A 26,759-nucleotide genomic window follows, 5' to 3' on the forward strand; every position below is an offset into this window, starting at 1 on the left:
AAAAATCAGGAAAGTATGGCATCATGGGAGCCAAGCACAGAAAATCCTTCAAGAAATAGTAAGGGGTCAACCATATCTAATGTTGCTGAGAGATTGAGTAAGATAAAAAGCAAAAATTGATGTTGGATTATTCAAAGTGCAGGTCTTCAGTGATTGTTTCTTATTATCCCACAAAGCCTCAAATCTTAGAGGCATTTCATTTATTAAATTAAATTTATAAGATTAAGATTCATGATGTGCCTTCATCCATTACCCCGAGGTTGAATGATAATTTTACTTTTCTTATGTGTCTGTTTTTAAATCCAGAGATACTCCCTGTGTTTCATTTTTCACTCACTGGATTGTTAAAGCTCAATATGGGAGCCAATGCCTTATCATCTGAAGAATGATAGAGGATGTTCCCATAAGGTTTGTCCTCATAAATCTGCAGCTCCATCTAGCAAGGTGAGGGGTAACCTAGTGGCATATGGGCTCACCTTGTGTCCAGGAACAAATCACCTTGTCTTGATCATAACCTAAAGTAAGAAACCAGACTTATATTCAGAATTTCTTTCTTTATTTACTTTCAAATGTTAGCACACTATATATGTACCCCCAAAAGGTACTGGGAATTCATAAACACCCAAATATACAGTTTGGTAAAGACAATCTGCTTTTCACCCAGTTAAAGATACTTCACCTCTTCTTGAGAGTAATAAGAACAAAACTTCAAAATAAAATAATTAATTATAAAGCCTATTTTCCTGTTTGTGCTTTTTACTTTATTTATTTAAACACTAAAGAGGAACCTCAAAAGTAATGTCTATAAAGAAGCAAGTGAATTTAGTCAATACTTTATGTGCCTGATTCAACATGTTGGTTAAATTTTAATTTTACAAGTACAGTTGGCTCACTAAAGCCATTACATTCTTTGTATCTGAGTTGACTGTATGCTACACAACACATTTCTTACTAAATCATCTAGATGTTACTTAGGGAAGTTTAAATAATCCACAGGTGATATAACTTCTAAATGAAGCAATGTCTTTGTTTTTCAGACTTGCAAGTAGCCTTAGTGAAAAAGTACTGTGAAAGTTTTCAAGTGTTAGAGAGAAAGTGGAAGTGGGTGCTTGGTATAAATGTGCCACTCTGTTCCCAGTGCTAAGGGCCCTGAGGTGAAGCTCTTCACAGAGAAAGTTCAGCTCTTCCACAGAGGTGCAAGAAACTAGCTACCCACTTGATTGTCCTTCTTCCCAACCTTACAAAGGGAACATTACAATTATTTGACTGAAAAGTGAGAAAAGGAAGAAAATAGAAGAAAAATCTGTTACTTTTCAACCATACAACTTCATATTTTTTAAGTCAGTAGGGGCCAGGTGTGGTGGCTCATGCCAGTAATCCCGGCACTTTGGGAGGCTGAGGTGGGCAGATCAGTGGAGGTCAAAAGTTTGAGAACACCCTGGCCAGCATGGTGAAACCTCATCTCTACTAAAAAACAAAAATTAGCCAGGGGTGGTGATATGCACCTGTAATCCCAGCTACTCAGTAGGTTGAGGCAGGCGAATCGTTGGAACCCAAGAAGTCATGCCACTGCACTCGAGCCTGATTCTGTCTCAGAGGAAAAAAGAAAAGCCAGTAGGATTGAAGTATGAAATGAGCCAGGGTTTTAAATGATAGCTTCTCTTACACAAGGGTGAAGAGAATAGATTAAGAACTTCTCCCCTACTTTAACACTCTAGTTTAAACATCTTAAAAAATACTACTTTCTTTGCTGCCATTGACCTTAATAAATTATAAAATGAGACTAAAACATGACCCATTCTATTGGGCCTTCAAAAAAACCATATTTTGTTATTGGACATTTTGTGTTCAATTAGATAATCTTCACTGAACATCTCCAGGATGGCTAGTCCTGATATAGATCCCCGAGTTCTTTAAATAGTGGAGAGGAGCTCAGGCCCTGTTTTAATGAGGGTTTTTGTCAAGAAAAGTAGGTTGTACAGTGGAAAACAACAAGCAACATCTCAGAGACTTAATAGAATAAAAGTTAATTTCTTGCTTGTACTACCTGTCCACATGGTTGGGCAGGAGTCTTTCTTTCTTTGCTCACTGTAGTCACTCAGAGATCAGCTATCCATCTGCCCCCAGGATCATATGGCAGGGAAAAGGTAGCTTGGTGAATCATACTCGGGCTTTTAACTCTGCCACCCAGAAGTCACACATCACTTGCGCTCACATTTCATTGGGCCAAGCAAGTGTGATGGTGGAACTATTCAGGCTTGTTAGAGAACAACAAAGCCACATCGTTAAACCAGATGGTGGTGGTCAAAGTTCATGGTTGGGTTATTAGGCCGTGGTTAGAAACACAGCTGCCGATATCTGGGGCTGTAACAACTGCAGATCTAATGATCCAAGGCCAGGAAGAAAGATTAAGAGAGCACTCTAGGGATGGGAGAACCCATGGTGAGACTTAGCTGCATTGTAACAGAACACACTTACAGAGACAGATAGCAGAGCCTCCCTACAGTATCTAGAATGTGCATCTAGAAGCATTCTATGCTCACTTCCTGTTTCCCCTGGTATTTATTCAAATGCTAATTACAAAGGACACAAAATGTCTAGTACTTTATAGCCTCCTTATGTTTAGGTTTCACTCCTGACCTCAAAGAACTTAAAACTAAGTAGATTCTAAATTTTTCAAATTATTTCAGGATATTGCAACAACGGACATTTTATTTGATTGTATACTTTTTTTTCTACAAGAAACTGTACTTGAAAACAGTTAACTAAGTATCTATCTACTCTCTCACAGTAAAATTTCTATGGCTATTGTTCCAGAGGTGGAGTGGTTAATATTTATTGAGCCCTTTCTCTTTGCTAGGCTTTTGATAGGCATTGTAACACAGTAGTGTCCCTTTATCCACAGAAGATACATTCCAAGACCCCCAGTGGATACTGAAACCTTGAATAGTACCAAGCCAACTGCCGTCAATTGAAATATGTTTCCATTCATGTCCTCCACCCACAATTTTGTTTTTTGAAACAGGGTCTTGCTCTGTTACCTAGGCTGGAGTGCAGTGACCTGATCGTGGCTTACTGCAGCCTTGACCTGCAAGATTCAAGCAATCCTCCTGCTTCAGCCTCCCAAGGAGCTGGAACTATAGGTGTTTTACCACTATGTGCAGTTAATATTTTTGTTGGAGCCCACACACAGAGTCCCCACTGGGGTGCTGCCTAGTGGAGCTGTGAGAAGAGGGCCACGGTTCTCCAAATCCCAAAATGGTAGAGCAACTGACAACTTGCACTGTGTGCCTGAAAAAGCCACAGGCACTCAACTTTAGGCCATGAAAGCAGCCATGGGGGCTGTACCCTGCAGATCCACAGGGGCAGAGCTGCTCAAAGCCTTGGGAGTCTACCCCTTGCATCAGCATGGTCTGGATGTGAGACATGGAGTTAAAGGAGATTATTTTAGAGCTTTAAGATTTAATGACTGCATTCTTGGATTTTAAGCTTGCATGGGGCTTGTAGCCCCTTTGTTTTGGCCAATTTCTCACATTTGGAATGGGAGCATTTGCCCAATGCCCACTACCTTCATTATATCTTGGAAGTAACTAGCTTGTTTTTGATTTTGTGGGCTCATAAGCAGAAGGGACTTGCCTTGTCTCAGATTACACTTTGACTTGGACTTTTGAGTTAATGCTGGAATTAGTTTAGACTTTCAGGGACTGTTAGGAAGGCATGATTGTGTTTTGAATTGTGAGAAGGACATCAGATGGGGAAGCAGCCAGGGGAGGAATGAAGTGGTTTTGCTCTGTGTCCCACCCCCAAATCTCATGTTGAATTCTAATTCCCAACGTTGCGGGAGGGACCTGGTGGGAAGTGATTGTATCATGGGGTTAGATTTCCCTCATGCTGTTCTCATGATAGTTAGTCAGTTCTCACAAGATCTGATGGCTTAAAGTGTGTGAAACATCTCCCTTCACTCTGTCTCTCTCCTGCCACCATGTGAAGAAGGTATTTGCTTCACTTTTACCCTCCACCATAATTGTAAGTTGCCTAAGGTCTCCCAGTCATGCTTCCTATTAAGCCTGAAGAACTGTGTAAGTTCCTTTTCTTTATTGACTACCCAGTCTCAGGTAGTATTTTGTAGCAGGATGAGCCGCAGACAAAACTCCTGAGACACCAAGTTAAAGAAGGAAGGGGTTTATTCAGCCGGGGGCATCTGCAAGACTCCTGTCTCAAGAGCCAAGCTCCCTGAGTAAGCAATTCCTGACCCCTTTAAGGTCTCACAACTCTAAGGGGGTGCGTGTGAGAGGGTTGTTATCAGTTGAGCAAGCAGGGGTTACATGACTGGGGGCTGCATGAGCAGATAATTAGATCGGAACAAAACAAAATAGGATTTTTGCAGTGGTTTTCCATACAATGTGTAATCTATAGATAGCATAACTGCTTAGGTCAGGGGTCGATCTTTATCTACCAGGCCCAGGGTGTGGCGACGGGCTGTCTGCTTGTGGATTTCATTTCTGCCTTTTAGTTTTTACTTTTTCTTTCTTTGGATGCAGAAATTGAGCATAAGACAATATGAAGGGTGGTCTCCTCCCTTAATTTTACAGCTGTGTGAGAATGGACTCCATATGGGCTCCAACCCCACATTTCCCCTCATCACTGCCCTAGTAGAGATTCTCTGTCAAGGCTCCTCCACTGCATCAGACTTCTGCCTGGATACCCAGGTGTTTCCATACATCCTCTGAAATCTAGGAGGAGGTTCTCAAACTTCAATTCTTGCCTTCTGCACAACTGTAGGCCAAACACCACTTGCGGCTTGCATCCTCTGAAGCAATGAGCCTGGACCTGGCCCACAAAACCATTTTTGTCCTCCTAGCCATGGGCCTGTAATAGGAGGGGCTGCTGAGAAGGTTTCTGAAATGCCCTGAGACATTTTTCCCATTCTCTTTGCTATTAACATTTGACTCCTCTTTACTTATACAAATATCTGCAGCTGGCTTGACATTTTCCCAAAAGATGGGTTTTTCTTTTCTACCACATGGCCAGTTTTCTAAATTTCTATGCTCTGCTTCTCTTTTAAATATAAGTTCAAGATTCAGAAAATCTCTATGTTCACACATATGAGCAAACATTTTAGAAACAGCCAGGTCATATTTTGGAACACTTTGCTGCTCAGAAATTTCTCCCACCAGATATTCTAAAACATCTCTCTCAAGTTCAAAGTTCCACAGATCTCTAGTTCAGAGGTAAATGACACCAGTCTGTTTGCTTAAAGGATAGCAAGAGTGACCTTTACTCCAGTTCCGAGTATGTTCTTCATTTCCATTTCAGACCACCTCAGCTTGAACTTCATTGTCCATATTACTGTTGACATTTTGGTCAAAATCATTCAACAAGTCTCTAGGAAGTTCTAAACCTTCTTCCCACATATTCCTATCTTCTTCTGAGCTTTCAAAACTCTTCCAGCTTCTGCCTATTACCCAGTTCCAAAGTCATTTCCACATTTTCAGGTATCTTTATAGCAATACCCCACCCTTCTGTTACCAATTTTCATTTTTAGTCTGTTCTCACACTGCTATAAAGAACTACCTGAGACTGGGTAATTTATGAAGAAAAGAAGTTTAATTGACTCATAGTTCTTCAGGCTTGACAGGAAGCATGACTGGGAAGCCTCGAGAAACTTACAGTCATGGCAGAAGGGGAAGGGGAAGCAAACACTTTATTCACATGCCAGCAGGAGAGAGAGAGTGAGCAAAAGTGGAAGTGCCACATACCTTTAAACCATCAGATCTTGTGAGAACTCACTTGTTATCATGAGAACAGCATGGGGGAAATCCAACCCCTGTGAGTCAATCACATCCCACGCATTTCTTCCCCCAACTTTGGGAATTACAATTCAACATGAGATTTGGGTGGCGCGAGAGCCAAACCACATCAATATTTATTGCCTTCTTAACAAGATGTCTGGAGTAGGATATTTTAGTTTTGATTTTTCAGAATTATGGGTTAATATTTAGTGATTTATAGGACTTCTTAACACTACTACCCAGAAATGACACCTCACTTGCATTCCCATTTTATTGGTCCAAGCAACTATGATGACAAGACTATTCAGGCATGAGTAGAGACAGCCAAATCACATTATTAAACCAAGTTGTGGCTCATGACTCACATGTCAGAGGACATGAGGTGAAAGTAAAGAGACATCCATGGTAGAGCAAGGGAAATAATAGAGAGAACAGGATAAGGGAGGGAGTGAGGAGAGAGGGAGACAAGAGGTAGTATATCTGACTCTTCTTTTTTCAGGTAAGAAACGTCTTTCTAGGAACACATGCAGCAGAAGCATGCTTTCATTCACTTCTTATTGGCAATAACAAGTCTACCTGGCAGTCCTTAGCTATAAGGGAAGTTGAAAAAGGAAGTACCTGACTTTTTCAAAATATGTTGTGAAAAGAGAGAGGAGTTAGGGAACCCCCATTAGATAATTTAGTCAACTATGACTTCCATATTCCTCCCACTCAATGGTAAATGATTCAAAAGTAGTTTAGTAGGTCAGCCCATGAATTCACTTCATTACCCAGCCTCATTATCAAAACTATACTTTAATTCAAAATTCAAAATATTATGTCATCCAGTTTATCAAGAAGTCCTTCCAGTTTTGATATTTTCTTTTGATTTCTGTATGAATTTGTCATGAAACTTTTAATTTCTGTGCAAACAGGTTTCTGATTTTGGACCTTTCCACCTTCAAATTTCACCCTCACCCTCAACACCATCTTCAAATTCAAAGCCTCAAGTCATGTCAATCTTACCTCAAAACTATATCTGGATCCTGTTGATTTTTCTCCATCTCTTTCTTTCCATTCTTTTTTCCAAGCATCAAGCATCATTAATTTTCATTTTGACTATGCACTAGTGCCCTAGCTGATATCCTTACATCAATTTTTGGATCTCTATAGTACATGCATCATGTTATGCAAAGTTTTTTAAAGGAAATCTTTTAAAAATGTAAGTCAGATTACTTTAAAAAAAAAAGCAAAAAAAAAGGAATAAAAATGTAAGTTAGATTTTATAACTCCTTGCTTAAAACTTTTGATAATCTTCCCATTGTGCAACTCCTAAACTCCTTAGGGCGGACCACACCCCACTGAGAACTACTTGAGTAAAGGGACTGTAACTGTTTTGCTAACATCATACATATAGCAAATAGGAAAATAGGACAGTGCCTGTTATTTATATGTATGTATGTGTGTGTAAGTGTGTGCATGCATAGGTGAGCAGGTGTGTGTATTACATGTAAAAATAAATGATAGAATTGTAATTATTATTATAGTTTCTGTAAGATTTATAATAGGAACTCTTTAAACAAGTTCCTCACTTTTACCAAAGGCCCCTTTGATATACAATTGGATAATGTGATCATCTACACAAGAAGGTAAAATAATAATGATTAAAGCCATGTAAATACTGAGATAATGTATATAAATATGTAAATACCTAACCAACTATTATCAATTCTGTAATTTTATAGGATCCTCCTGCATTAAGCATTAAAATTTTGTCTAAAATATTAGTTGGATCCCCCATTTCACCAATTTGAAATGATACTTGAAGGCTATTCTTTTAACATTTGACTACATAAGGCTAATAAAATATCTAGTGAGGAAAAAAGAAACCATTATATGAAATAATATATCTGGTTTACTCTACAGATATATCTAAGTATAAAGACATAAATATGATCTAGAAGTAATATAAAATATTAACGATGTTTTTGTATTAGTTTTCGTTTATTCTCACTAGACTATTAACAGGACTTTTAGTCAGAAGCAACTAATGGATTTTTGTTGTTGTTCCTGACCCTGTATGATGCTCTTCTTTTGACATTTCCTTTTTCATCTTTTGTGATCTATAACCCATGCTAAGCCAAAATAATCCATGTGGATGGTAACTTACCTCAAAATTGATGCACTAATTGGAGATAATCCCTTCTCCACACTTACTGCAAGGTTGGTCATTTAAAGTACAATGTCTTAATTAACCTTGAACTCTACATTAGAGTTCTGCTGTTTCTATCCGTGTTTGGCACCTCATAGATCCAGGCAATAACATATCTCCAATTGCGGTTGCCAGTTACATAATGCCTGCAAGCAAGCTTGCCTTTCTTTTTAAGTCACACAGCAGGAAATATTTTTACATAGATCAGCATGTATTTCTGAGTTACCTGGAATATCTCTCCAAAATTACTGAGAAGCCCTTCATCGTACTGTATTCTACCTATTGCATGACAAAATTCACACTCCATACCCCATTCCTGCTTCTAGTAACAGTAAGAATAAGTAAAAATTATTTATTTGCCTTTTGTTCACTGAGGTCTCATTATGTAATTTTTATACATTATTATGTAATAACAAAAGTGTCCTCTAAACTGCAAAGCTATTAAGTGTAAAATGTCACGCATTTTACAGTGTCACTATTTTTTGTGCTTCTTTATTTTTTCATTTTTGTAATTATTCCACTTGTTACATACGACTTCTTTGCTCTTCACCAGAGTTTTTCTTATGGATTATAGCAAATAGCCTTTATTTAAAGTTTATGTATCAAAGATAATGCTTGTAAAGTGCAATAGATAATGTTCTATTTTAATTCCTTACTTGAGGTAAGCAAGAAACTACACAGTTGCATAGATATCGAGCCATTTTACAAAATTAAAATTAAAAATATTAATAACAAATGTACTTCATGTACTAGTGATATAAAAACTACATTAATTAAATTAATTTTTAATAATGTTATTTGGTAAAATTTGTCACTTGCTGCTTTGATAATATCTTCTTAGTGAAAAATCTTAAGTCACTTGGTTCCCTATTATTCAATCACAGATGCATGATTAACAACAGGTTCAACTTATCTCATGGCCCAGCTTTCCCCTGAAGACTCTGCAATACGGAGGTTATGGACCTGATCCGAGGAAGTTGGGAAGTCCACATGAAACCGATATGTAACTGCCAGCGAGAATTGTCATATTTCTCTTGACTATGGAAATGTACACTTATTACTTAAACCCCTCACAAAAAAATGAAAAACTATGGCTTTCTAATAAATGGGTTTTTCAAGATATTTGGTAAAAAAGTTTTTTGAAAATTAAATTCTTAAGGGTTTTCCTTTTGGGGGGAAAAGGGTCATCTGTAACTATAAGTGTTTGTAGTAGTAAATGTGTAACAGTCTTAAAATTCTAGCACATAGTCAAATGACAGATACTTACTCTGTGCCCTATTAGATCAGTGGTTCTCAATCAGGGGCGATTTTACCCCCAGGGGGTATCTGTCAATGTCTGGAGACATTTTTGGTTGTCAAAACTGTGGGGGAAAGGAGGGGGCTGCTCCTGGCATCTAGTGGGTAAATGAAAGAGGTATTGCTGAACATCCTGCAAAGCCTAGGACATACCTCACAACAAAGAATTACCAGACACAAAACTGTCAATAATGAGAAAACTTAGATTGTATAAAACCTGCCACTTTAAGTCGTCAGAATGTGAAATTTCTGTGTAAAAAGTTAATTCTATGAGTGATTATTTTCATTTTCAGAGGTAGCTAAAATTTCAATTGTCAGAATTCAGATTAAAAGCTACTCTTAGTGATCAAGTCTGATAAATAGAAAATAATTTGGTGGAGGTGGCTGCATAAGGGGTGATTTGTGGTGACTTTGGTAGTGCACAAACACAAAGCACCCCTATGAGCTGCCTTTTGAAGAGGGAAAAAGCTGTCTATCAAGCAGTGTATGTAGCTCATTAGTTACCTAACTGGACTCTCTGTTCTTTACAAGAGAAACTTCCTCTGAGGTTGGGAATGGGGGTGGGGGACCCTCAAGGGATGGGAGGAGGGGTGGGCAGTTTGCAAGTCTGAGAAATACAAATCTTTGAGGTGACTAAATTAAAAACATGCTATGAAGCTATAAACTCACTCCTGAATCTGTGGCCTCAGGTCAAAATCCCTGCAGGAGAGCTGTTTCCTCAATGCCTGTGCTTGTTAACATTTTCTGTAAGGAGCAGCCCAGAGCTAAGTCAGCTCTGAGCAGGACTCTACAAGGCCACATCAAAAATGACAACAGGCGGGCCAGTGTGATGAGGCATCGGTGGGAGGTTCACCCCGGGTGAGGATTCTGTCATGGCACACTCCGGGAAAATAGCAAGGACAAATGTAAATGTTCTGTTTCATTGAAAATCACTTTGGAGTATACAAAGCCTATTCTTTCTTACTTGAAAAGCTACCAATTTCTGCATTTGTATGTGTCAGAGATGGAGATTTTGATGGACCACAGAACAACCTAGTAACAATTCCTATGCATGTGTTCTCCATACAGTTTAGATGGTACAATTTAGCATTACTCCATCTCCTTCTCGCCTGATAACACCGCACCTTTCTTCATTTCTCTTGTAACTGTTTCATAGCTATGGAAGAAGGAGAGAAAAACTGCCATGGTGACTCCATGTTAATTGAAAGTGGTTTTAAACCAATCAAAGGTAAAAGATATAGCTCACTTCTATTGGTTTCCTAACTTATTTTAAAAAATATCCAAGGGTTTCAACCCCAGAGGACATTGGCAATATCTGGACACATTTTTGGTTGTTGAAAATTTTGGTTTGGTTGTTGCTAGATGTTAATGACATCTAGTGAGTTGAAGTTGGGAGTGCTGAGTATCTAATAATATCCAGTACAGATCCCTACAACAAAGAATTATCTGACCAAAATGTCAGTAGTAGCAGGGACTAAGAAATCCTGGCATAATATAATGTCAGGAGTACTATATGTCATAATCAATGCTTATCATTTATTGAACTATTACTATGTCAAGTAAACATTCCATCTACGTAAGGAAACTCAATAATTCTGAGAGTCAAAAGATTATGCTTCAAACTTTATGGGCCTTTCAAAGATAATTATTTTGTAGATTTTGAATATGAAATTAGTTGAGAACAATTTCCAACATACTCGTACTCAGATATAGCCTGTTAAGAATACGTCGTCCAAAACAGAAAATTTGTTTAATTATAATAAGGTTATGAATAATACATAAAGCCCTACAATATCAACCACAATATACAAACAAAGTAATCACAGTAGATCATAAATGAATGAGTTAGCCTATGTAAACCAGATCTGGCAGTTTTAATTATAATGTCAGCAGTCACATTTTAACCTCTTTATATCGTTAGTAATATTGTTAAACTTGAAAGTCTCAAAGCTTCAAAGAAACCTAGACTACTACAATTTCAGGATGCTTAATTCAAACCCAAGAAAATAAATACTACCTTAAAAACATAAGTGAATATTAACATTAGTTTATTTTTGTTATTTTCTATTTTATTTTTAATTATCTGCCTGCATTTTCATATTACAAGATTAAGTATAGAAAAGCAAAAGGCTTGAATTGAAAATTATTTACAAAAATAAATATCCAAAATCATTTTGATTTGAGGTTCCTGCACTGTTTTCTTGCGCTAAATTGAGGATCTTGATCCTATAAAATGTAAAACTCAGCTATATGGCTGGATTTATTATAAATTATATAAGTGCCCTGTTGTTGCTACTGCTTAGGTGGTCAGCACTGGTTACATGACACAGTTTTCAAAATATGTACTTTATGTGATTCATCATGGTTTTGGCATTTTCTTACCTTTATGTATTTTTATTTTCTTCTATATTTGGAAGTGATAAAATAAATGGGGCACATTTTTTTTTCACCAAATTTAGCAAGGTCCCAAATAACAGCTTCTGTTATACTATGTAAATAAAGCCTTTGTGCCAATGGGAGATTCACTTGGCAACTTTTAGATTTCTACAGGTAAAAGCACATCACTTAATAGGATATTTTGAAATCCCCAAATGTGTCACATCGATACATGTCATGTTGTATAAAATACATGACAACATTTGCCTTGAAAGCCGAAGAGCTTTTAAAAATATTATTTTTACAAACAAACTTTGTTTTTAAAGCCCTTTAGCATGCATTGCTTTATTCAGTAAATGAAGAAACAACCAATAAGCTATGACAATTGGCTGCCTCTACTTGCCATTGGGTCAAAATTGTGACCATCTTTACACCAAGTGCTCTTATCCTTCATTAAGAGACATAGGCTACTCTAATTCAGACTGATTAAATGAAAAAAAAAAAGAATTATAAATTTTTTAGCTACTTCTTAGAAATGGTACCCTAGAAATGTGATTCAACTTCTAGATCTCATGATAATTAGCCAATAGCCACGTGCTTCAGGGGAAAATAAACAATGGGCTTCAGCGGCGTCCTATGTAAAATGATGCTGGATGAATATGGCAACTTAATTCATTAAGTGTATTCTTCAGAAAAGTTTATGTTTTAAAATGAGTATTTGGAATAGTTGTTTTAAATGTGATGAAATTATTGCCATTCTTGCTATTACTATGTATCAAAGTACATTGATATCTAATAGATCATCTCAATAATTAAACCGTTATAATGGTTAGATAACTTTTTTAAAAAACACTGCTACTATTTAAAATTTTAGGGCTTCTATCGTATACCTCAAAGATCAAGGAAATATTTTATATGCCCCAAGTAAACATTATTTGTGTTCATTTCTAAAAAGAAAAATTGCATTGATTTATTTACTAATAAATTGTAAGCAACTAATTCATTAGTCTGTAGTATTTACATTTGAGCTGCTAAGATAATTAACTGTGAATAATGAGAGAATTTTTATCTTTTCTTTTTTTGAACAAGAATCCAATGATTACTATTTTATATTATTAGTAATTTATTAATAATTAATTAGCAGGTATTACCGAACACAGGACTGCTTCTTGAGAATTGCTCTGTGTTACTGTATCATAAAGACAGAACCAAAAACCAATGTCCAGATAAAACCAAAAACAAAAGCCAAAACTATCAAACAAACAAACAAAACTGAGGAAGCTTCAGGGCCTTTGAGCCTGGTTGGAAAGGACTTCTATTGCAACAAATGCTGAAATTTGTTAAATCATTAAGATTATTTACAGAAGAACATAAAAAATAAGAATCTGTGTGTAATGCATGGTTTGTTGAGGTCTTGCCCTTTGATCCCATGGTGCCTGTACCTCTCCCCTACCACCCGTGTGCCCAAGAGGAATTGTCAGCTAACCTGAATTGGCCTCACTGTACCTCTTACACACATCACATCCAGACACTGCTCTTGCTCCAGAGGATTTAACTACCATCTTTGTCCATGTGGAATTCCAAGTGGCAGAAAATGAATAGGCCAAAGCACCTCATCCACTGGATTCGAAAAAATAATGAAGCAGATGAGATCTCCATTCTTGTTACACTGTTCTTGCAGCTTCTATAGCACATTCATTTTGTGAAAGGCAAGGGGACTCTCACAGGAAATTCGGATGAAGGAAAGATAAAAGTTAAAGTTCTAGCCAACTTCAACAACCCCATAGGCCTCATAGAGTAAATCTTTTAAAAGCTAGCTCCTCCAGAAGGGGAGTGGAGTGGGGGGCCATAGAAAGCCAGCCCAGGTCATCTGCCTCCAGTGCACATCTGCACACTCCCAAATCTATGTATACCTTGCCAGTCTCATGCTTCCATCCTTTACTGAAGGTAAAACCCTCAGTAAAACTCTATGCCTTCACAAAGTAAGAGAGCTCATTCCCAGGATCCTTCAGGATTCCAGCACGCTTGAGGATATCCTTTACATCCCCTTTCATATTTGAGGTTTGCATGCATTACAAAACATTTAAATTAACCTTTACTGACCGCTTTTTCTGTATATCCCTATACTGGAACCCACTTGGGGTTACACTTAATGAATGTTGTTATTATTTTAATTCAGAAACTTTTAGAAATAAGGATGTTTGGACAAAGGGTTGTCATTTCCTTCTGCCACATACCCTAACATATTTATAATAATAAAATGAAGAAGTTACATATAAATAACGATTTATGCATGTTTGCTGAAATATTTCAGTATGTGAAAGCAAAATAATATTCACATTGTACTTTCATAATTTACGCTCCTACATTCTTAAAATTTGCCAATTTCAAAAACATTCTGTTTTCAAAAGATGGTACCTACCATTTTAAGGATTATGCTATTTTCTTTTTAGCTGGCACTATTTCATTGTGTGAAATAAATTATGTGGAAGAAAAGCAGATGTATTGGTGAACTATTTTCTGACAGGTTTTTTAGTTAAATGTCAAGAATTTAGGTCATTTGGGTAACTGAAGTTTCTATTACTTGGCAGGAATTTAAAATTTTTTCTAAGAATTGTAGTAGCTATTTTTGGAAAGTGTCTACTTTCATATGAAAATCCTGTCTTTAGAACACGCATAAATTCAGTGTCACTCTTCCACCCTTTCTTGCTCCCTTGCTATTTTTTTTTTACCTTTCACAGCAGGGGGCTAAAGCTTTTATGATTTAGTTGGTCTTCATCATCGAAAGGAATACAGAAAGATCTTACTTTTGCAAATTTTACAAAAACAAAACCCACTTACATATCTTCTAGCACTTTGAAAGGGGCTCATATAAGCCAGAGACCTTGAAATACTTCAGTAGCTTCCAGGTAACTTCATCTCTGTTTCATTTCTGAGCTCTTGAACAGTGGAATCCAGTATCTGCCTTTATTTCTTCAATGTGAGAGCATGCTCTTGGACAGGACCCTTACGTAGCTGCACAGTTACTGAGAGAGAACCAAAGAAAGGGATTCTGATTTAAAGTGTCTAGATTGTAGGATTGACTCTCCCTTCTCCTTGTCCTTCACCAGAACAATCTACCTCTGGCCAAGTGATCTATTTAGTTTGTTGGGAATAGACATAGAGGAGTCTGGCCAGGCAGGAGCATCTTTATTTTGCAATGTGTTCTTGAGTCTCAGATGGTTCAGTTCTGGATTCAACCTTGATACGTGTGTGAAAATACAATGAAACCAAAATCACCTCCCAACCCAGAAATTCTCTCCACAAAGGTAGTAGAGCTAAGCACTAGAGGATAAGCATTAAGCCAGACTGTGATGCACTTTACAAGAAATCTGCTAAGAGATTACCAAGGCGGAGAGGACTCTCACTCCCATATGTATAGCCAAGGAGATATAACCCATTGCCAACATGTTTTCAATAAAAACAATAACAAGTCTTCAAGTAAGAAGACTTAACACTCACACATAATTAACCCTAACTTTCCCATGGTGATTAAAGTCAACATTTCTGTTAACTGATTGATTTTATCCAGGGATAAAACAAACTTATCGTATCTCTATGACAAGAGGTAGTTTTACAACTTGGAGCAACATGCCCATGGAGGAAGTTAGAATCCTACCCTCCCACAGAAACTGGAAGATAGGGATGCTATGTGTATATGTCAAAAAATGGCTCCCAGTTTCTTGAGAAGGACAGCCCTGGGTCATGAAGCTGATAAAAGGCCCCCACACACATCTTAAAGAGAACAGAAAGTGCTTACAGTTACAAATTTTCTGAGGTGAATGTGCTAAGAAAAAGAAGGGAAATCTTTTCCTATATTTTCAACAGGGAGAATTAAGGCTCTTAATTATAATTTGTATTGCCGTCATAGTGTCACAGGTGAAAGACCTAGGTCAACAAAAGAATTTTCTCACAAATGTTTCACTAATCATCTTTGTGCAATGACTTACCAGTCCTATTAAAGCTTGCCTTATCTAGATATGATGTTGTTTCTTTTAGATTTTTTATACCAAATTTTGCCAGATAGCTTTTGATGATAAAACCTAAGCTAATCTGTCCTTTTTTTTTTTTTTTTCTATTCATGATCTTTCTTGATTGATTTTATCCTGTGCCCAAACCAAAACAGCACAGCACTGTGGCTTTAAGAAAGAGGTCTCAGAAAAGCAAGAGTTGTTATCTGTCTATTAAAGTTTGCCCTATCTAGATATGATGCTGTTTCTTTTAGATTTTTTTATACTAACTTTTGCCACATAGTCTTTGATGATAAAACTTAAATTAATCTGTCCTTTTTTTCTATTCATGATCTTTCTTGATTTTTATCCTGTGCCCAAACCAAAACAGCACTGTAGCTATGAGAAAGAGGACTCAGTAAACTGAGTGTCATTATCTGGCTAACAAAAGCCTATGTGTGGTTCCTCCTAGTCCTGCTATGACTTTTCCCAACTTTCAAATGCTGTTGGAGATGTCTCCTCTCACAGACTTCCCTGTCTACCTGATAAAGGCATAAAACCCATTTTATCTTAAAAGCTGCTGTAATTGGGATCACACTTTTAGTATTATGATGCTTACTTGATTAGTACATTTATTGTCCTTTTCTTAAACTATGTTGTTTTACCTCTCTGCAACATTTAATATTATGAATCATCATTTCTTCTTTGAAACTCTGCTGTTATAGTGGAGAAAAACCTTGGAAATAATAAGCTCATCTTTCTTGTTTTACAGATGAAGAAACAGTGACCTCGGAAGATGGAAGGACTTGTCTAAGGCTCCACAATTAGGAAGTCTCTAGACATAACTCTCTTGGTTCTCCTGTTCCTTCTCTATTTCCTCCAGAAGCTGCTCTGTATTTGACAAGAAGTAGATATTAGTCAAGATTCATTTATTTTACTTTTGCTTTCTTTTTTGTCTTTTTTTGGTGGGGGGATACCATCTACTTCCTGGCTTATATGATCAACTTTATATGAATAGGAAAGACCATGGACTTAGTTGTCAGTCCTGGATTTGAATATTTGATCATTCACGTTGTATAACTTACAAATATGTCACACTGATTTTAGACAAGTTAATGGTCATTTATTTATTGTATTATTTTTATTTGTTTCAAGATGGAGTTTCGCTCCTCTTGCCTAGGCTAGATTGCAATGGTGAGATCTCGGCTCACTGCAGCCTCTGTTTCCTGGGTTCAAGTGATTCTCCCACCTCAGCCTCCTGAGTACTTGGGATTACAGATGCGCACCACTACGCCCAGCTAATTCTGTGTTTTCAGTAGAGATTGGGTTTCACCATGTTGGCCAAGCTGATCTCGAATTCCTGATGTCAGGCCAATTGCCCGCCTTGGCCTCCCTAAGTGCTGGGATTACAGGTGTGAGCCACTGCGCCTGGCCAGTTAATGGTCATTTAAATGATCTGTGAACCCAAATGGCTTCAGGGATGAAGGAGTTAAGGTTGTAACTTATGATAATATTGAACATTAAAAATCAATGACCAAAGCTTCCAACTCAAGAAACTAAAAATAGAATAGCAAATCAAATCAAGGTAATGTACAAAAAGGGAAATAATATTGATAGGAATAAAAAAATCAATGAAATATAAATTAAATTTATATGAGAAAATTAAGAAAACATAGAACCCTGTTATTTGAACAGTTGAATAAACCTCTAGGAAAACAAACAAACAAAAAAAGATGGAATATATAAAATGCCAATACAAGGACTTAAAAAGTGGTATTGTAACACATCTTGTAAACTTTGAAGAGTTAGTAAAATTATATTAAGAATAACATTGTGTCAATAAAGTTGTTAATTTGTATTAAATTAATAACTTTTTTGAAAACATGGTTTATCAAAACTACCTCAAGAAGACTTAGAAAGTTAAAAGTTTTTTACTTACAAATTTATTTTTTTTAATTTAAAATCTTTGCTCTTCTTTCCCCTCAAAAATCCTCCAGGTCCAAATGCTTTTTGTAATGTTGGGGTTTAGAACATCATACACCAAAGTATCGTGCCTTGCCGTGCTGTCTTTGAGCTCAAGAAAACAAAAGGGCCTCAGAAGTGAGGTCTCTCTGACCTTCTTCCATCCTTTTGCCTCCTGCCCCACTTTCTCCCCCAAAGCAAGCCATAAAACCTAGAAAGAACAGTCTGTGACCTACTTTTCCTGAAAGTAGGTCATAAGACCCTCCTGTGACAGATGCCCTGCCCTATGCCAAGAAGAAAGAAATGTTGCACAGATAGGCCAAGAAGACTCTGAGCACACAGGCCTTGCTCAGTTTATTCCAATTAGAGCATACATTTTTGTCCAATCATATTTCTATAAAATTACCCACTTCTTTGATTAGATTTAGCATAGAAACAGATGGTCTTCCCTGGGTCTTTCGGTTTTCATTTCTGAAGGATCCCATGTCACATAAAACCTTGATTATGTATAAATTTCACCTGTGAATCTTGAAATGGGTGAGAAAAACAGAACTTTTTTCTCCTCTACTGTAAGAAGTAACATTCACTTGTATAAACTTTTCTTGGGAACTCTAAAAAGGAAACACTTCCGGTTTAGTTTAAGAGGCTAGCATAATCTTTTTCTTTTTACTTTTTGCTTTTTTTTTTTTTTTTGAGACAGAGTGTTGCTCTGTCGCCCAGGCTGGAGTGCAGTGGTGCAATCTTGGCTCACTGGAACCTCTGCCACCCGGGTTCAAGCAATTCTCCTGCCTCAGCCTCCTGAGTATCTGGGATTATAAGTGAATGCCACCATTCTCGGCTAATTTTTGTATTTTTGGTAGAGACGGGGTTTCACCATGTTGGCCAGACTGGTCTCAAGCTCCTGACCTCAAGTGATCCACCTGTCTTGGCCTCCCAAAATGCTGGGATTGCAGGTGTGAGCCACTGTGCCTGGCCTAGCAGGACCTTGTTATCAAAAATTTACTCTAGCAAATTACAAAAAAAAAAAAAAAAAGCAAAAATACTAAGCAAAGTATGAGTACATAAAACCAGTGAAATATACAAAGAAATAATAGACCTACCTAGTACCATATATTGTGACCAGGTAGACTTTATTCCAAGAATTAAAGGGAAAGTTTTCTATTCAAAAACAATCAATGAAATTTTACCACATAATTTAAAAAAAGAGACAGAGAATGAGAGAGAGAAATCTTATAATAATCTCCTCAGGTGCAGGAAAATATAGATACATTTATGATGCAAAAAAAGAAAACACCTTAGAGAGTTGGGAAGAGAAAGGCGGTTTCTTAATCTGACAAAGAGCTTCTGTAAAAACCTATAGAAGATCCTGTAGTAAATGTGATATTATTGAAAGCTTTTTGCCTGTGTATGGGACTGAGAAGTTGTTACCCAGTATCATCACTGCTTCCCAACAAGGTACTCGAAGCCCATCCTAGTAGACTAATGCAAGAAAACGAAATAAAAGGCATAAGGCAAAGAATGGCAGAAATATGGCCATGTACATAGAAAATCCAAATGAATCTGCAAATTACTAATATTTGTAAGTGATCTTAGCAGCATTGAATGACAATAGCATGTGGTCATTAAACAAAACCCAATTGCATTTCTTTGTTTCTTTTTTCTTTCTTTCTTTCCTTTTTTTTTTTTCTTTGTTTTGTTTGAGACAGAGTTTTGCTCTTGTTGCCCAGGCTGGAGTACAATGCCCAATTTCGGCTCACTGTAACCTCAGCCTCCTGGATTCAAGTGATTCTCCTGCCTCAGCCTCCCAAGTAGCTGGGATTACAGGTGTGTGCCACCATGCCCAGTTAATTTTGTATTTTCAGTAGAGACAGGGTTTCACCATGTTGATCAAGCCAAACTCCTGATCCACTTGCCTCGGCCTCCCAGAGTGCTTGGATTACAGGTGTAAGCCACCACACCTGGCCTACATTTCTTTATATCAAGAACAAACAAATTGGAAATGAAAATAAAAATACAATGTAATTTATAATAGTATCAAAAACAGAACTATGGCCAGGCACAGTTCACTTGAACTCGAGAGGCAGAGGTTGCAGTGAGCTAAGATTGTGCCACTGCACTACAGCCTGAGTGACAGAGTGAGACTCTGTCTCAAAAAAAAAAAAAAAAAAACAAAAACAAAAACAACATCAACTATTTAAGAATACATCTAATAAAAATATGTAAGACTTCTACAATTAAAGCAACAAGACTTTCCCAAGAAAAATGAAAGAATACCTGAATAAATGGAAGTGTATACCATATTAATAGTTTGAAAGACGAGTAATATAAATAAATTATTTCTAAATTGCTGTATCTAATGCAATCTCAATAAAAATCCCAGGAGATATTTTGAGAACATTGCCAAGCTGTTTCCAAAATGTATAAAGAAATGCAAAGGACCAAGATTAGCCAAGACGATGTTCAGGGACCATGCTGAGGGGCTTACATTTTTATAGATCAATATATAAAAGCGAGAATGAGAGAGTGAAATCCTATAATAATCAGTAATTATGAATATTAATAAAGGTAAAGTAATTTTGAATCTTGGTGTAAAAATAGATAAACTGAAGAGCTGAATAGAATCCAGAAACGAACCACTACAGTTCACCAGAGGAAGATTTTTTGTTTTGTTTTGTTTTGTTTTGTTTTGTTTTCAGTAAATGGTGCTGGGTCAGCTGGATAACCACGTGGAAATATGTATCCCAACCCATACTTCAGCATCACGGACAGATATCAATTCCAGATGGATTGTGTATCTGAATATGAATACTCAAATAATAAATGTTCAAAAAGAAATCATAGCAGAATATCTTCATAAACTTCAAATGGCCAACAATTTTCTGTACAGGGCACAAAAATTACTCTTCATAGAAGGACAAATTTTAAAAAGGCAAATTAGATAACATTAAAATTGAGAACTTTTGTTCATGAGAAACCATGTTAGAGGTGAAAAGTCACGCCCACATGTGGGAGAAAATAATTTGCAAGACTGACAAAGCCTTGTATTTAGAATATGTAAAGAATTCCTACAAATCAATTAGGAAAGGAAGGAAAACTCAAAAGAAAAGAAAATGAACAAAAGACTTTGACAGGCACTTCACAAAATAAGCTACCTAAATGGCCAATAGACTTGTGAAAAGTATTCAACTTCATTCATAATCAGTGAAATACAGATGAAAACTATGATGTGATACTATTACACCACATTGGAATAACAATACATATGGCAAAGTAGAGAGAAGAAAGTGGTGGCGAGAAAGTGGAGCAGTTGGAATGATCACACACTACTGGTGGAAGTGCAAATTGGTATAATCACTTTGGAAATATTTTTGGCATTGTCTAACTAAAGCTGAATGTATGCATATGATATGACCCAGCAATTCTATTCTTAGGAATTCTTATGAGAAATGGTATATACATTCACCAAAAGATATTCATCAGCAGAATATTCACAGCAGCACTATTTGCAATAGTCTTAAATTAGAAAGAAGTCAGATGTATAGCAAAATCAAATGAATAAATAAAATGGATATATGTTCATGAATAGAATCTATACAACAACCAGAATGAACAAACTTCAAATATGCAGTGCAACATGAATGAATCTCACAAACAAAATGATGTGGAACAGAAGCCACACACAAGAAAGAAATAGTGTATCACTTATGTAAAGCTCAAAAACAAGCAAAAATGGCCGGATGTGGTAGTTGGCTGGCTGTGGTTGTTGGAGGCCGAGGCAGGGGGATCACCTGAGGTCAGGCGTTTGAGACCAGCCTGGTCAACATGGCGAAACCCTGTCTCTACTAAAAATACAAAAAATTAGCTGGGCATGGTGGCAAATGCCTGCAATTCCAGCTACTCAAGAGACTGAGGCAGGCAGGAGAATCACTTGAACCCAGGGAGCAGAGGTTGCAGTGAGCCAAGATTGTGCCACTTCACTCCAGCCTGAGCGAAAGAGCGACACTCCGTCTCAAATAAAAATAAATAAATAGATAAAGTAAAAAAAATAACCTATAGTGTAAGGAATCAGGATAATAGTGATGTTTGGTGGTGGGAGTCATTTGGAAGAAAGACAAGCAGGGCTTTGGAAGTGTTAATAATGTTCTGTTTCTTGATTTGGGTATTTCTTAATGTAAAAATAACTTTGTGTTAACTTTATAAAAATAATCTTTTTTTTTTGCATTTTTCCATATATGTATTACATATCAATTAAATCTTTAACAAAAAATATATTAGTGACGAGCTGGGTGCCTTGTTTAGAGGAACACACATTATTCAACATCAGCATATTATTGTCATGCTGAGAATGTGGACTCTGGTATTGTACAATATTCTTGTTTTTAAAGGGAAGTTAAAAATACAATTTTTATGTAAATTCTTCTTATTTTTGAATGCTACCAATTAATTCAGATTAAAAGAACCACAGCAATAATATGAGTCAAAAAGAAAAAAAAGTCATAAGTTTGCAATCATTGTTTTGAAATCCTTCTACCTGCTCTATAGTGGACATAAGACACTACTTAGTATTGATTCTCACACTTAAATAAAGTAATGTATGTAGGAGTTTTATGAAAACAGCAACCAATAAATGGTGGTTATTAATATGGTATCATCATTTTTCTATTATTGTTTGGAGTCATGCTCTCTCCAAATTTATCTAAATTATTCTTAATTTTGATGTACATTTTTACTGGATCATTAGTATACTGTCACTATAATAACATCACATTGAAATAATAAAGGGTAGACAATCAATGCAAATTTGTGGCTTAAATAAATGTGAATCAGTTGATTATTAATACCCTATATTTTATACTTTAGAGTTTCATTGTATTTGACGTGTTATTCCAAGAGCATATACCATAACATAGAACATTCTGGGAACTGTGGAAAGTATAGATGCTAACTATAAATGATTTATATTGGCTATAAGTGATTTGCAGACAGTTGGAGTTTAAAAAGCATCTTATTAAAATATGTGCCAAATATGTTTCCTATTCCATTCTCAATAGACAAGAATAGGTTCACAGTATCCCTTCTGCCATTTGTGAACTCTAGCCTTCCTCACATTTCTGTCAAGTAGTTTTGAGTATCACCTATGAGGTGGGAGGAGATAGTTTCATATATGCTACCTTTGACTCATCCTCATGCCACCCCTTACCATCCTTGGTCTTTCTTTTTTACAGCTCCGATGGCATCTCTCATTCCGAAACTTGCTGAAGGTGCCAGTACTACTCCCACTTGCCCCTGCTGCTGAAATCTGATATGCACAGCAAGGCAGCTGACGTGCACTGTTGAGGACATTAATGTCTATGTTAAGGACCATACATCTTTTGACAGAATTATCTACACCATATCCATTGTTGTAGAAGCTGCCAGCAGCAGTGCTCTGACACCTCGTACCAAAACACTTCTAGATTTTGGTTGCGTGTTTAATTGTAATCCTCTTACCAGTGACAGGAGCTAGATCTGAAATACTATGCAGAGAGGCAAAAACTGGCTGCAGAGAGAAGGAAAGATACAGGAATCCCAGAAACAGAGAGGGATGGAAAACCTCATCAGCTGCTAGGAGGAGAAATGATTTCAAATGGAGATTGAAGTCATACCTTAATGTGCTGATTTCAACCAGACTACCTATGTAACTGATGCAAATGACCACGGAGGAGGGATCCTTGAGTATTTTTGGACATTGATATAGAAGAAGACACCTTACAGCATCAGAGGAAGTCGATGGATTCACCTTGGCTGGTAAACAGCTCCAGAACCTGGCTGTGCTGTTATTGTCTTGGTGCATTATATCCCTTCATTCAGGGGAAATGGGCCCTTACACTAAGATAATGTTTTCCATATTTAAATATTAGCATATATGAACCTTAGAGATTCTGAAGTTTAAATCATTTGTTTTGGCAATTACAAAACTGAGACTTGCTGATTTGATTAGAAAGTCAAACAATTTGTAGAACACCATTCAGCTAATTAACAGCAGACAAAAGACTAGATCCTAGATCTTTGCTTTTAGTTCTACCATTCACTATATCACTACTAGTGAATTTTTCTGATCCTTTCTTGAGAATATAGTCTCTATAGTATGTCAACAATTGTAAACTTGCAGCTAAGATAGCTGATCATATCCATCTACAGGGAGGCACTACACGTTTGCGTGAATACTTCCTCTTCTATTTGAAAAGTGTAGATTTACTTACATTCTTTTAAATATATCAACACAGACGATCAGGCTAAGGATCACTGTCTTCCAACACAGTCCTGGTTCTTGTGCTCCAAAGAAACAAATGAAAGAGCAGGCTTCAAAGAATTTTGTTTATTGGGATCAGTGGGGATCACAAGGGTAGATCTAAAGAATGGAGTTCCTTCAGGGCTCAATTCAGGTGGTCAAGATGTAAATATATACTTTCCTTCATAATACACTTAAGAAGATAAGGTCAGTTTTGTCATTGATATGGTCCTATTCACCTTGTTTTTCTCTCTTAAATTATTTCCTTACCATTGTGGAGATAAAGAACCGCATGGTGTCATCACTCATTTATCTCTAAGCATAGCAGACATTTTCAAGTCATTTCAGGTGTCCTCAAATTATTCATTTTTTATTTAAATGAAGAATCATCCAGAGTTAGCATGTAAATATTAGTTAAGGGCAGGATGTGTGTGTGTTGTGGAGGGGAGGACCTCTCCTGTTTAGGAGGAACTGCTGGCCCTAATATGCATGTCACATACATATGAACCCTGAGCCGCTGTCATGCGGAAGGAATTACACTTCCGCTGCCCTCCCCTACCACAACCACAGGTGAAATCTAACCTAGGCACGGAACTCGGCTCACACAGATGTGAGCTTGCGCTGAGTCTCATCCTTTGCTGTGGAACTCCTTCTGCTGCTTCCTGCCCCAGCAAACTCCCCTCCACCCAGCCACTAGAAAGGAGTCCCACAGAAGGGCAAGGAGAGTAGAGCCCAGCTTCTCTGTCCAACACATAGAAGTTCTGAAAGGCAGTTATAAAAGGCTGAACTGGGCGCAGGTATTGTTAAAAAGGGAACCACTGACTTCCTGTGAGCACATGTTCCTGTCTCACTCTTGCTCTGCAGCAGAGTAGAGGCTGTTTAGCTCATCACAAAGGAAGTGCATCAGCACTCCTGAAGATGCTGCTCTCAGGGCACCTTTGAGTTGTGGGCCAGGAAGGCATTCCGTAGTGAGATGAAGGAAAGGCCTTGTTCATATTGTTAGCATCAGTATGCCTCTGGTTTTATAGTTTCCTAAGTTATTGCCACAGGTCATGGATCTGTGGCTCTCAAATGTTCGCTCACAAGGTTCACAGCACTTGCTTTGCAGTTGCACCACCCAGCTAGGAGGGGTGAAACCAGTGGAGCATTTTAGGCAGAGCTCATTTCCGCCCACATCAAAAGTAAGAGAGAAGTTTGTGGAGAGCTACATTTGAGCCCTCCATTAGCTGTTTTACATCTTATAGGCCAAGGTGGCACTTCCTACACTATGTGCTGGTGAGATACCACCTGGACAAAATGTTGTAGAGGACCCAGCCTGAAAAGTGCTTAGGCTTTAAGTCCGAACAATCCCCACCACATCTCTACTCCACTTCCCACCGCCCTGGAATTTTAAGTCAGGAGACACATTGTGAGTGCATGGACAAAATAAAGAAAAGAGAGAGAGAAGAGGGAGGGAGGGGGAGAGAGAGAGAAAATATATCAATTAAAAGTTTGCTGAAAGAGTCATGACATAAAGAAGATGAAAGAACAAAAACAAAATAGACTGTTATCAAGCTGTACATTCTTTGTTGAGGGAGAATAGAGATGAATTGGTAGCAGAGAGGAAGAAAAAGGAAGCATTTGTAAGTTGCAAAACAGGAGAAATCAGACTTAAGCGAGAATGGAGAAATAATTACATTTATCCACATCAGCTGTATCTTACCACTTTGATTACTCTAGATGCTCGGGGATAATCTGGGAGTTTTTCACTGCTCCCCTTGTGCTGACAGCCCCAAACATATTGATAAGGCATTTTTAATAGCTTTCACCTCTGGCTCCTATTACAGCTTCATGTCTTTTTCCTTGGTTCTTATCCTCATCGTGGTGTCATGATTATTGCCCTCTCAGTCAAGCCCATCCTGTGCTATTTACTGAATGATTTTATTAAAAATAAATTTTCCCCTATGCCTCTCCTGCTTACAATGCCTTGATGATCCTTGATTGTTCACAGATTGAAATCCAAACCTTTGAGGATCCCATTCAGGATCTTTCAGTGCCTGAGAATAGTTCGTCTCTCCAAATTCATCTTCTGCATATTATGTGTCTGCTAAATAAAGTATTTACAGTTGTCCAAATGAGATGTTTCTTTAGGAAACCTCCCTCCATTCCTACCGGCTAACCCTCTATTTGGAAGTTAATTGTTGCCTTCCCCCACCCAGCTCACAGCTGTCCTCTATGCACCTTCTACGGCCCACTCAAGCAGAGTTGATCACTTCCTCCTTTAGGTCTCAGTGCCATGACAATTTAATCACACTCCGTTTTAATATTTGTTTATAAGTCTGTCTTCACTACTTGGTAGTGAGCCTCTGTGGAATGTGGACTTTGTTCTTACTTATTTTTGTGTTTTTGGGTCCTATTGCTAGTGGCTTGAATATACTAGATATAAGTCTAAAAATACTTGTTAAAGAATAAGTAAATGAATATTCCAGTGGAAGAAACTCTCTTTTCCCATGTGGGGACTTTGCACTTTCTGTCGCAATTGTCACAAAATTTGACCTAATCTAACTTAAGCAAAGATGTAATTTATTGGCTAAGATAAAACGTTTAGGGATATAACTAGATTTGACATACTAGATTGAGTATGCAAACAATATCATGTTTCTCTACAGCTCTTTGTTCCCATTCCCATGGTTGAATTTAAGCTGCTTTGGCTTTAGACTTAGAATTTCTATGGTAGCAAGGGAAGACCCAAACTGCAGCCTTTCCAATTTTCAGTCCAGCAAACACACACACACACACACACACACACACACACACACACACACACCCAACAACAACAAAAAACAGGAGTGAGAATCTCTTTCCGCAAAATACCACTTAAAATTGACCGGACTACAATGACT

At 37.3% G+C, this 26,759-nt stretch overlaps 1 protein-coding gene and 1 long non-coding RNA gene across 2 annotated transcripts in view; one reads left to right on the plus strand and one right to left on the minus strand.

Moving 5' to 3' along the window:
• The window catches only part of ATP6V1G3 (ATPase H+ transporting V1 subunit G3), a 59,250-nt gene extending 56,776 nt beyond the window's left edge, over window positions 1–2,474 (minus strand). Inside the window, exons 1-2 of the mRNA XM_031934337.1 lie at window positions 2,048–2,474; window positions 477–515 (exon numbers count right to left, since the gene is read on the minus strand). The gene's annotated coding sequence lies outside the window, so the exon portion shown is untranslated. The remainder of the gene's footprint in view (window positions 1–476; window positions 516–2,047) is intronic.
• A 13,309-nt stretch (window positions 2,475–15,783) lies between these two features.
• On the plus strand, window positions 15,784–25,303 carry LOC111550979. The gene is made up of 2 exons (XR_003306866.2): window positions 15,784–16,551; window positions 22,832–25,303. It is a non-coding gene; the product is annotated as an uncharacterized LOC111550979 (long non-coding RNA).
• The last annotated feature ends 1,456 nt before the right edge of the window (window positions 25,304–26,759 follow it).

The sequence above is a fragment of the Piliocolobus tephrosceles genome, chromosome 1, assembly GCF_002776525.5.
Source record: "Piliocolobus tephrosceles isolate RC106 chromosome 1, ASM277652v3, whole genome shotgun sequence".
Taxonomy (NCBI): Eukaryota; Metazoa; Chordata; class Mammalia; order Primates; family Cercopithecidae; genus Piliocolobus; species Piliocolobus tephrosceles.